This window comes from Cupressus sempervirens, chromosome 3, assembly GCF_028749045.1.
Source record: "Cupressus sempervirens isolate cs-2001-9-10 chromosome 3, ASM2874904v1, whole genome shotgun sequence".
In the NCBI taxonomy this organism is placed as follows: Eukaryota; Viridiplantae; Streptophyta; class Pinopsida; order Cupressales; family Cupressaceae; genus Cupressus; species Cupressus sempervirens.
In genome coordinates this window covers 923,062,083-923,072,079 of record NC_143120.1, presented here as the reverse complement: position 1 = coordinate 923,072,079, position 9,997 = coordinate 923,062,083, and the positions used below count along the sequence as shown (strand labels likewise).

Here is a 9,997-nt window from a genome sequence, read left to right as displayed (position 1 = left end):
ATTAAAATAAATAAATTTAAATTGCAGCTCCCAATTAGCGTGGAGATCGGAGAATACAACCCCTAAAATGGCAAAGAAAATACGCTAAATCTTTTTAAAAATGTTTCATTTTCCATTATCAAGTCAAATTTCAAAGATTTGCCTGACAAGTGACTAGGATAAAGTATACTTTGCACGCAGCAAGAACGGCTGAAAAGTTCGCGTTGAAGTTCATAAGCGATCCACAGACAAAAACAAGATACTAAAGCCTCCGGTTTAACGACAGTAGAATTCGAAATTTCGGTTCCGATTCGCAGTTACATTTCCATTAAGAGACGTTATTTTTAACACGGCATGCAGCACAAGAACTGCAAGTGAATTTAACACCGACAAGTTATTCATCTCAGAAAACATTCATTTAACCAGCGATCCAGTTATCAGTACTGACAAAGTACTGCATCTAAAAGATAAGAGAAACGATAAAATCATCGCCATTACCTACCAGATAAAATAAATCACCGCGGCAAAGAAATTCTGAAATACTTTCCATTAAATTACAGCTCCTAAGTCATATGGACATAAATTATTTCGCCTCCGTCGCTCTAAGCGAGCGAGGTAAAACTCTCTTACATGTTAGAAAGCAAACAAGAACGAATAAACCGAGGGTTAAGACAATAGTCGAAGAAACAAGAAACCTCGAAAAAAAGAAAGAAATTTACTTGAACAAATTGCTGCTGCCGTTATTATTCGTAGCGGTGGCGGAAACGGAGGCACTGGTATTATTATTATTATTATCATTACCAGAATCGGCGCTGATACCAGTGTTGTCAGATTTGGACGCCATGGTATGTTTATTGTTGTGCATCCAGACCTTAAGAACATGTCTCTTGACGCCAACTTCCTGACAGAAACTCTGCACAGCAGCCTCGTCATGCTTCTGAATCCTCCACCCCAATTTCTGCGCGAACCCCAGCATTCGCTCCTTCTGCTCCGGACTAAATCGTGTCCGAAACCGTTTCCTGACGGAAACATTCCCGTGACTAGACAGAAATCCCCCGTCCTCCATCTCCGTCACCGCGCCGCCCTTGTTGAAAGCCATGACCATCTGCGGCCTTACGAAGGGCAGCGTCACAACATTCGGCGGCGGCGCCGCCACACCGCGGTGGCAACACGGCGGCGCCGCCTGGCCGCCGACCTCCCGCCGGTGGAAATTCCGGTGACACTCGCAGGCTGCGCAGCGCAGAGCTTCCGGCGTGCCCTCCTCGCCGCCGGGCATAAACTCCCCGCAGCCGTCGGTCACATGGCCGCCCATATTAGCCGCGTGGTTTTTCAGGCATTCCCTGTACTTCACCTTCTTCTTACTCTCCTCTTCCTCTTCTTCTTCCTCCGCATCTGCAAGAGCACTGGAAGTTAGCATCTTCAGTCTGGAGTCGCTGCTCATGGCCGCTAAATTTGTCGATATTGGCATCGAAATCTCCTCTTCTTCACTCCCGCTATATTTGTCCATGCTCCTCAAACCCCCTTCTCCTCCTCCTCTACCGATCTCCTGCCAAATCTGGCGCCTCCCTCCCCATTTTTCCGCCAAACTCTCTGCAACTCCTGATCTCTGTAAATCTGTTACCTAACACAACCCCGTCATTTGACGTCTTTATCCCCACTTTTTATCCCCGGCAAATGTTTGGTTCTCCTTGGAGACCATAAAATACCACGTTTACTTCCTAATTAATTCGCTTCGATTCTCGATAACCTTTTTGTTTTCCTAATGTTTATTTAACTTTAAATGACCAAATTACAGTTTCCGATGTGGCCTTCCTTTCCACGTGGCTGGTTAGGCGTGTGGGAGAAATGGTGTAATTTGAATAGATTCTGTGGTAATGAAGGTACTTAAATAGAACTCGTATCTTGGTTATATCTTCGTTGGAACTTGTTGCCTTGGACTATCTTGTCTTGGGAAACATATTGTATTCGACTTCGCGGCCAAATCTATTTTCTTAATCGCCACCAAATCTTTTCTTCTTCTCGTTTAACATGCTGCGGAGATTCCTGGCCACTCCAAACCCTTCAAGTTCGCTATTGCTGGAGATTTTGCCGCTGCTGCTTCCCTTTTATTTTTTGTTTTGTATTTGATTGGTTTATTCTAGGGCAGTTTTTTAAGTGTATTATAATTCTAGGATCAAGTTTATGTATCATTTTTTGGATTAATTTTTATTTGACTTAGATTTTGTTTATTTGTTTATTTTCACTGAATCGTTTCTTAATTTTTTAAGGTTGATCATTTTAGATATGATTGCATTGGAAGATGTGGAGTGTGTGTGTTTAGGATTGATATTTAAAAGAATTATGTTAAGTTATTTAAATTATCAATTTAAAATATTTTTCAAGATGTGCATTTGTCTATATACAGAGGTACATGTATCTATGTTATTTCAATCATTAATATAGAATATTTTTAAGGTGGTATTAGTTGTATGTGTATGTGTATATAAATGTGTGTATTCTGTATAAATAAATATGTATGTGTTAAAAATTATATAGTTTCAATGGGATATTATTTGACTATTTGTCTTTTTATTTTAATCGCATTGACATGGAATCTCTTTTCCTATTTGTTAAAATAAAATTTAATATTTTTCTTAGCAAGATGAGAGATCATATATTTTGGTGTCAATGACATACTTTTAGTAGACGCAAAAAGTAAACAAGAACAATAATTAGATTCAAGAGACATCTTTCTTAAATCGAAAGCCTAAAGGGTTGTTTGTCCATGTGGTGTTCCTTATATAGGTGAAAGTGGTGCTCTTTTATCATTGGAATCAAAGAAGTAGTGTATGATTATGTCCTTAAATCTACCCTCATTGACCACTCATTGTCAACCAAACACATGAGTTTAGAAAACACACAGAATTTGTTTAAAGAAGAAAACTTTGCAAATGCAAAATCATGGAAGACATTGAAATCAACAACCTCCCCTTCTAACCTTAATTAATGAGGGGTGGAATCTAAGACACTAGTAGCAACCCTTGTTTTTCTTCCTTAGATATCAATCTTCAAACCCTTGACCTATGCATTTCTTCTAACCTTCTATTTTCTTTCTCACTCACCCTTCCCCTCTTTCTAGATAGATGATAGTCAATGCCTACAACCCAAAAAAACACCACCAAATCTAGCCTAAAAGGCTACAAAAACTCAAAATGCAAGAGTAACACTTTATAGAGATATGAATTCATGCTTTGATATTAATTTATGATAGTAAGTTTATTGATAATAAGAAATAAAGAATTATAGAGAGAAGAACAACAAGCATAATGATTGGAGGTTTAGTTGAAGAAAATGTCTTGTTGAACAAACTTTCACTACTTAATGATGATTAGAATAGAGAAAATAGAATAAAGAATAAAGATCAACAAAGATCACAATGAGAAAATTACAATTTAAACAATGTTTAAGTATTCCCTTTGTTAGGGCTTCTATAATGTATTTGTTTTCCAAAGGAACTCGACTTCCTTTGCATAATTTGAAAACAAATTCAAGAACATCCTTTGTCCTTTAGACAAGTTACTATGATCTATGTTGTCAACCTACAAATTCTATTTTCACCTTTGGTCTTTTCTTTTGATATAAAGGTTTTTTCTTCCCTTTGATCAAAATTCCATCAATCAATTCATGGCCCTCCATCCTATAGAAATAACTTCTCATTATATAAACTAGTGGGCAAGTGCATATAAGTATTCAACTACCATGGTGAACATGTAACTTTTGATGGTTGCTTGAAATTCTAACGACTTACTTATCTCCATGTGTCAATATTGTCGAGGAATCAAAATAACATGTATTGTTATAAATAACTACTACAGAACAAGACTAAATAAGAGAAAAAAAAAATTGGAAACCAGAGCTTGAAAGAGAGTGATATTGGTCTACATTAGACTTCCCAAGAAGAAAATAAATTATGAGCAAATATTGTTCTTCACTTTCATTTTTTGTTTCTTCCAATTGTCTTATCTTCACATCCCTTGTGGTGGTTCCTTGTGATGTGCTTTATGATTGCATTTTATATTTTTAAGTTTCTCTATATGCATTCTTTTACTTTCCACTTGTTATTGATATCCTTGCCTTTTGATTCCTTTGTTAACCTTTAACTTCTATAATTGTCCCCCTTCATCATGCATCCACACATCTTGTTCTCCAGTGACATTGAAATCCTTAGATAGATCTACAACTGCAACCTTCATGGTTAAATTTGTGCCTTTCATCTTTGTTACAACCACCTTTGCTAAATGTGTGCTCTCTCCTCCAAGATGTTCTTTGAAATGGAACAATGCCTCAATTCACTCATTGTACTTTGCAAACACCAATTTCCCATATCTTAATTATAGTTGTAATTTTCTTATTTAATAAAAACATGACTGAAATAATCACCATTATCAAGCTCTAAATTTATTTGAGTACCATCTTAAATCAAATCTTAAAAGTGACCAAGCTCTAAAGTTTCCAACCCTGAAGAATTAAAAGTTTCTTCATTTTGTGTCTCTTGGCAATCTTCTCTATCCTCGTCATTCTATGCAACTAAAATGTTTGCCTACAATCACAACTTCATTAGAAAAACAATTATTTTCCAATACATTGAGTATTTTTGCAACTACATGTCCATAATCTCACTAAGTTTTATTTTCTCCACCTTCATCCTAGCACTCATCCCAAGATGAAATTCTTATGTTTTTTCTTACACTAGTCCCCATTTTTCTATGGTAAACCTCTACACTCACAATTAAAATTAATTTAATTGCTTGGAACTCTTTCCTACCCAAAATAATCCTTTTGAAACCTCCTTAACCAACTACTTCACTCTCTACTAAGCCACTGGGTTGGATGCCTAACTTCCTTATATTTGACAATTTATCAGCATGCATGCAACTTTCTTCTCTAATACCACTTGATTATGGTCAAAGTCCACAACTAACTCTACCCTAAAAGGCCATGAAAACTAATGTAAGAGTTACAATGCATTATATGATCATACATAATTTCTCTTAAGAAGTAAAGTCTACACACAACTAGGAGGGGGGTGGGGGGTGAATCAGTTGTGAGAAATTAAACTTAAATCCAAACTTATTAATTTTAACTTTAATAATTAAAATAATGATGCACAACAAGAGAAAACCATACACCATAACAAGATGATTTTGTTAACTAGGGAAACTCTTGATCAAAGGGAAAACCCTAGTGAAATGACATCCACAAGATAGTGTAGTAATATATAAGTTCCCTGTTAAAGGATGTGACCCTGTTAAGAGCCAATTACAATGCATTAAGTATACAAATCCCTATTAGAGGAAATCTCCCTACTAGGAGACCTTCAACCCCTTGTTAGAAGGTTCTAACCATGTTAGAGGTTAATAGGAAATGAACTAGAGCCATTGTCTAAACTGTTCTAATAATTGTGAAGATAAAACTTTAAGATGACAAATCCAAATCAAGTGAACTAAATAAGTTACAAACTATGTGCCAAAATAGTTCCTTTAAAGTCCAATACTATCAACCAAACCAATCTCTTCTCTTCTCCGATCATCCAACATCCAAGCTTGCATCAACTGACCATATACATTACATACATGATACACGGTGCTTCCCAACCAAGGAAATAACTTTCCTTTATACCCTTTACAAATAATTAATTAGGTTGGCTTGCTAGTGTAGACACCTAAAAATCCTTTAGAAAATAAAGTATTTTTATTTTTTGAAAAAATCCCTGATGACATCATCATTTATTAATTAATTATTTAATTAATTAATTAATTAATTTTTATGCCATTAAATCCCTTTATCTTAATTAAAAATATTTAATTAAGGAATCCTTCCCAAAAATGTTTAAATCTTATTTAAACATTATTTCTTTATTAATTAATTATTTAATTAATAAATTGACCAAAAATCCCAAAATAAATAATTAATTAATTTTTTTCCCAAAAGTTGGCCAATTTCCTTAAGACCAATAACCTCTTCCAAAATCTTCTAATCCTTCTTTAATTTCGATTAAAGGCTAATCCCATCATTTCCTACCCCTAATCCCAACTCAAAATATTTAATCAAGATTAAATATTAATCCTCATGTTTATTAAAAATATTTTAATAAATATCTCCTCAACCCAAACCCTTGAAATAAATAAAACTTTATTTATTTCATAAAATCTTATCCTAGGAAGTTCTAGACTCTTCTAGAAAGTCTTCATCCTCATCCAAAGCCTAGACTCTTCTAGAAGATGTCTTTAACCCTAATCCTAATCCCCTCCTAACCTTGTCACATTCCCTAAACATGGGTTAAGACTTGCTAACTCAAGCCAAAGTTAACAAATATCTCCTCCTTCACCCACCCTCATTAATTGTAATCCACTTGCCATCCACTTGCCTAGTCCTAAGCCATCTCTAACCCTTCCTCTAATCATTTTTACAACCCTAAGCAAGCTTAAAACCCCCCTAAACCCTCAAATTGGAATTTCATGGTATCTCTCACAAATATCTTCAACCACAAAACTTTATAAAGCCCACAAAGTCATAAATGTTCTTACAAAGCACTTATGAAGGGTCTTTATGAAGATTTTATCCCTTGAGCCTCCTTTGTTGACTCATCCTTCCCCTTTCCTCCATCCTCTCACCATGTGACATGTGTCACTCTTTGATTGGTTGTGACGAAGCACAATCCATGTGCTCTCTTCTCATGCAATCTGAGCCCTCCATGAGCTTTTTCCCATCTTTGCATCTTAGCCCTCAATCCCTCAAGCCTCTTGCCTATAAATTGGATCCTTCCCCTTTGTAAAAGAACACAATCCATGAAGTAAAGTCATAATGCCATTTTGAGAAGCCATTTTACATCAAAACCATACACTCACACCCAAATTCCAACTCCATTTGAAGCCCTTTTTGAAGCATAAAGCTTGAGCATACATCCTATCTATTTAGACAAAGCTACTCAACAAGAGAGCTTCTCATTGAGAGAGCCCATTAATGGCTCATATTCTCAATTGAGAGCTCATCTTAGTCTATCTTGAAGTTTATGAATTTTGTTTAGTTTGTAGAAGCTTTATTTAAATTTGGTTTCTATTAGCATACTAACATTGCTCATATACATTTTGGCACGCCCGGTGGGACCCCGCATGGGTCATCTTCATTAGCTTTTTTAGTCAAGTTTTGTATGTCATTTGCTGATTTTGGCTAATTTTGCTTATTTTTGTGATTGGTAAGATTGTATAAATTGGTTTTGTAGGTCCACATGAGCGTGAAGAAGACAAAGGAACTCATAGTCTATCTCATAGTATTTGCAGATTTTTCAAGCTTATAGGTGGACAAAGCACTTGGAATTCTTTTTCCTCTTCTTGTCTATATTCTTCTTATTCCATCTACTTCTTCTTCTTCTTCTTGTGGGAGATCTTGGCCATTTTTCTTTTTTTAAGGAAGCAAAATCATACACACTTCTTTTTAGTGCTTAAAATGAACCCTGATGCAGAGCCCTCTGTATTTCTCTTCAAGGAATCTTAGTTCAACTCAAGGGATTCACAATAGGCTGGTACACTCTCAAGGAACCAAGAACATCTCAAAGATTACAACAAAGAACCCTGACATTATACACCGATAAAGACAACATCTTCACTCACACAATCAGATTGCTATGTCTGATTGAATTGTTCATAAATCCAGTTCTAAATATCTTCTTGAAAACCCCTTTGGAAGAATTTTTCTAAATTAGTAATTATAAAACATATCCAAAGATGAGACCAATCCAATAAGCAGATTATAAATTATGTACTCTGAAGCAAGACCCATATTTTCTGTCATAAATCAGAAACAAAACTGGTAACCCTGCCTAGGACATCAAATATATTTCACAATTTTTTTTTAAATAATCTCAAACCAATTCCACATTATCCATCTATGATTCTAGTTTCCAAATCTGTAAGCCATTTATTTTTCCCATTCATATATAATTTTTGAAGCACAAATCCCTGCCTTCATCTTGAATGGATATCTTTAAAAACCAGTTTCCACTCAAATCTTCATAACTTTTCCAAATCTAAATGAAAATGATTCAAACTAGTTGGAAATGAAAGGTAGTTCACATATCTTTACAATGAATATCATTAGAGATCTTGAGTCTCCAAAATATGTCCGCATCACACGTTGTAACATGACTGTATTCAGCGAATCTCAAATCTGCAAACATCCACTTTCACCAAAATACCCATAACTTATTCATTTCTTCATAAAATTGAACCAAACCAAAAGCATGAGAAGAAGAATTCATCATACTATATATCCATTACTATATCACATGGTTTCTAGGCTGTACATAGCCGTACAAGGCCTGGAAACTACTCTAAAACTAAAAAAACCAATCAAAACCACAACAATAAAATGCACCAAAAATGTATCAAAATATTTCCTCTTCTTCCAATTGATTTGGTTCGACCATACAATGGTTTTTATATCCATTTGACAGTTATAAACCTTCCTAACTACCCCCAAGACCAACCATATACCTTTTTACATCATTTTTCTATTATTAGCAACTTTCTCAATGTTGCATTTTACAACTTTTTACGCAACTTTTACATTTTTGACAAAAATGGCTTCATAGCCTTTACAACTTGACCCAAATACAATACAAATGACTCAAATGACTTTAGATGGATGTCAATAGATCCATTCACCAATTAAATAAACATTTTTACATTATTTATCATATTAAGACCTCCTTTGACAACTTATTACAAATGGCTTCTCTAGCTTTTATATCTTTGTCTTCTTGAAATTTAATGTGCTCCTGCACCAAACCCCCAAATCATACTTAAATCCATTAAAAAATTAAAAATTTGCAAAAAAAAAAAAATCTTTTAACAAGTGAAACTAAACCAATCTAATCATTTGCATCCTTGCAACATCAAGGTTTTAGATGCATTCATGCAAAGTTAGGAACACTTCATTTTTGGGAATTTAAAAAGAACTTCAAGTTTCCATTTCAAAAGGTTCAAAATCAATACTAAGTGCACACTAAAATCTAAATCAAACTCAAAGCATCAATCAAGGATAAAATGAACCTCATTTGAAAATATTTTAAAGTTCTTTTAAAAATCTCATGAAAACTAAGAGTCCTAAAACTTTTTTTATTTGTTCCAAACAAATGTCTTGTTGCAAAATCTTGAATGTTTCTTAGGTTTTTCATGCATCAAAACAATCTAGGAATATCATTTTTGGGCTTAAAACATACAAACTAGAACACAAAATCTTGAATGAAAAGCAAAGTCCAAAGAGTCATTTTCACTTTTGAGTCCAAAAACAATCTTGAATGATCTAAGGTTAAAAAAAAGCACTTCAAAGTTCTTAAAACAACACACAAAATCTCAATCTTGAATGCTCAAAGGAAAAAACTTGAATGTTTAATCACTTGTCTTTGAATGCATGTTGCTAAAATCACTCTTGAGTGCCATGGATTAAAATCAAAGTTTGTTTTTTTATGAATGCATGATTAAAACAACAAATCCAATCTTGAATGCCATAGATCAAATAATCATCTTTTGGAGCATAAAAAGAAACTACATTTTTGTAATCTTTTAAGTTATAAAAACAAATAAAAATGCTTTGAGTGAGTTTGTCATTGGACTCACCCTCTTTAATCACCCATCAATTTAACCATTGGTTGCAATCTCAGTGCCATCTATGGGGATGGGTCCACCTAAGAGGGTGTTAAGTGCTCCACGCAAATCAAACTCCACTCACTTGGGTTTTTAGTGGTTTTTCTAAGTTAGAAAATTTCTTGAATGCGCATTAATCTTGCTCACACTTCATTTGGGCATAAAAATTGGACAAATCTTGACGTGGAGGGCCTCTGGGCGCACGCTTGAAATCGAATCTCACACACCTTTTTTTTGGGATTAAAATAAACTCACACTCAATCTTGAATGCCTTAAAGAAAAATCAATCAATACTTGACGTGGAGGGCCTCCGGGCGCATGGGTTTACCTTCTTG

At 34.8% G+C, this 9,997-nt stretch overlaps 1 pseudogene across 1 annotated transcript; it reads right to left on the bottom strand.

Moving 5' to 3' along the window:
* Positions 1–511: 511 nt before the first annotated feature.
* Positions 512–1,730, bottom strand: LOC149569764 (zinc-finger homeodomain protein 2 pseudogene; annotated as a pseudogene). Its single transcript, XR_016362805.1, has one exon. The product of XR_016362805.1 is annotated as a zinc-finger homeodomain protein 2 pseudogene (transcript).
* Between the last annotated feature and the right edge of the window lie 8,267 nt (positions 1,731–9,997).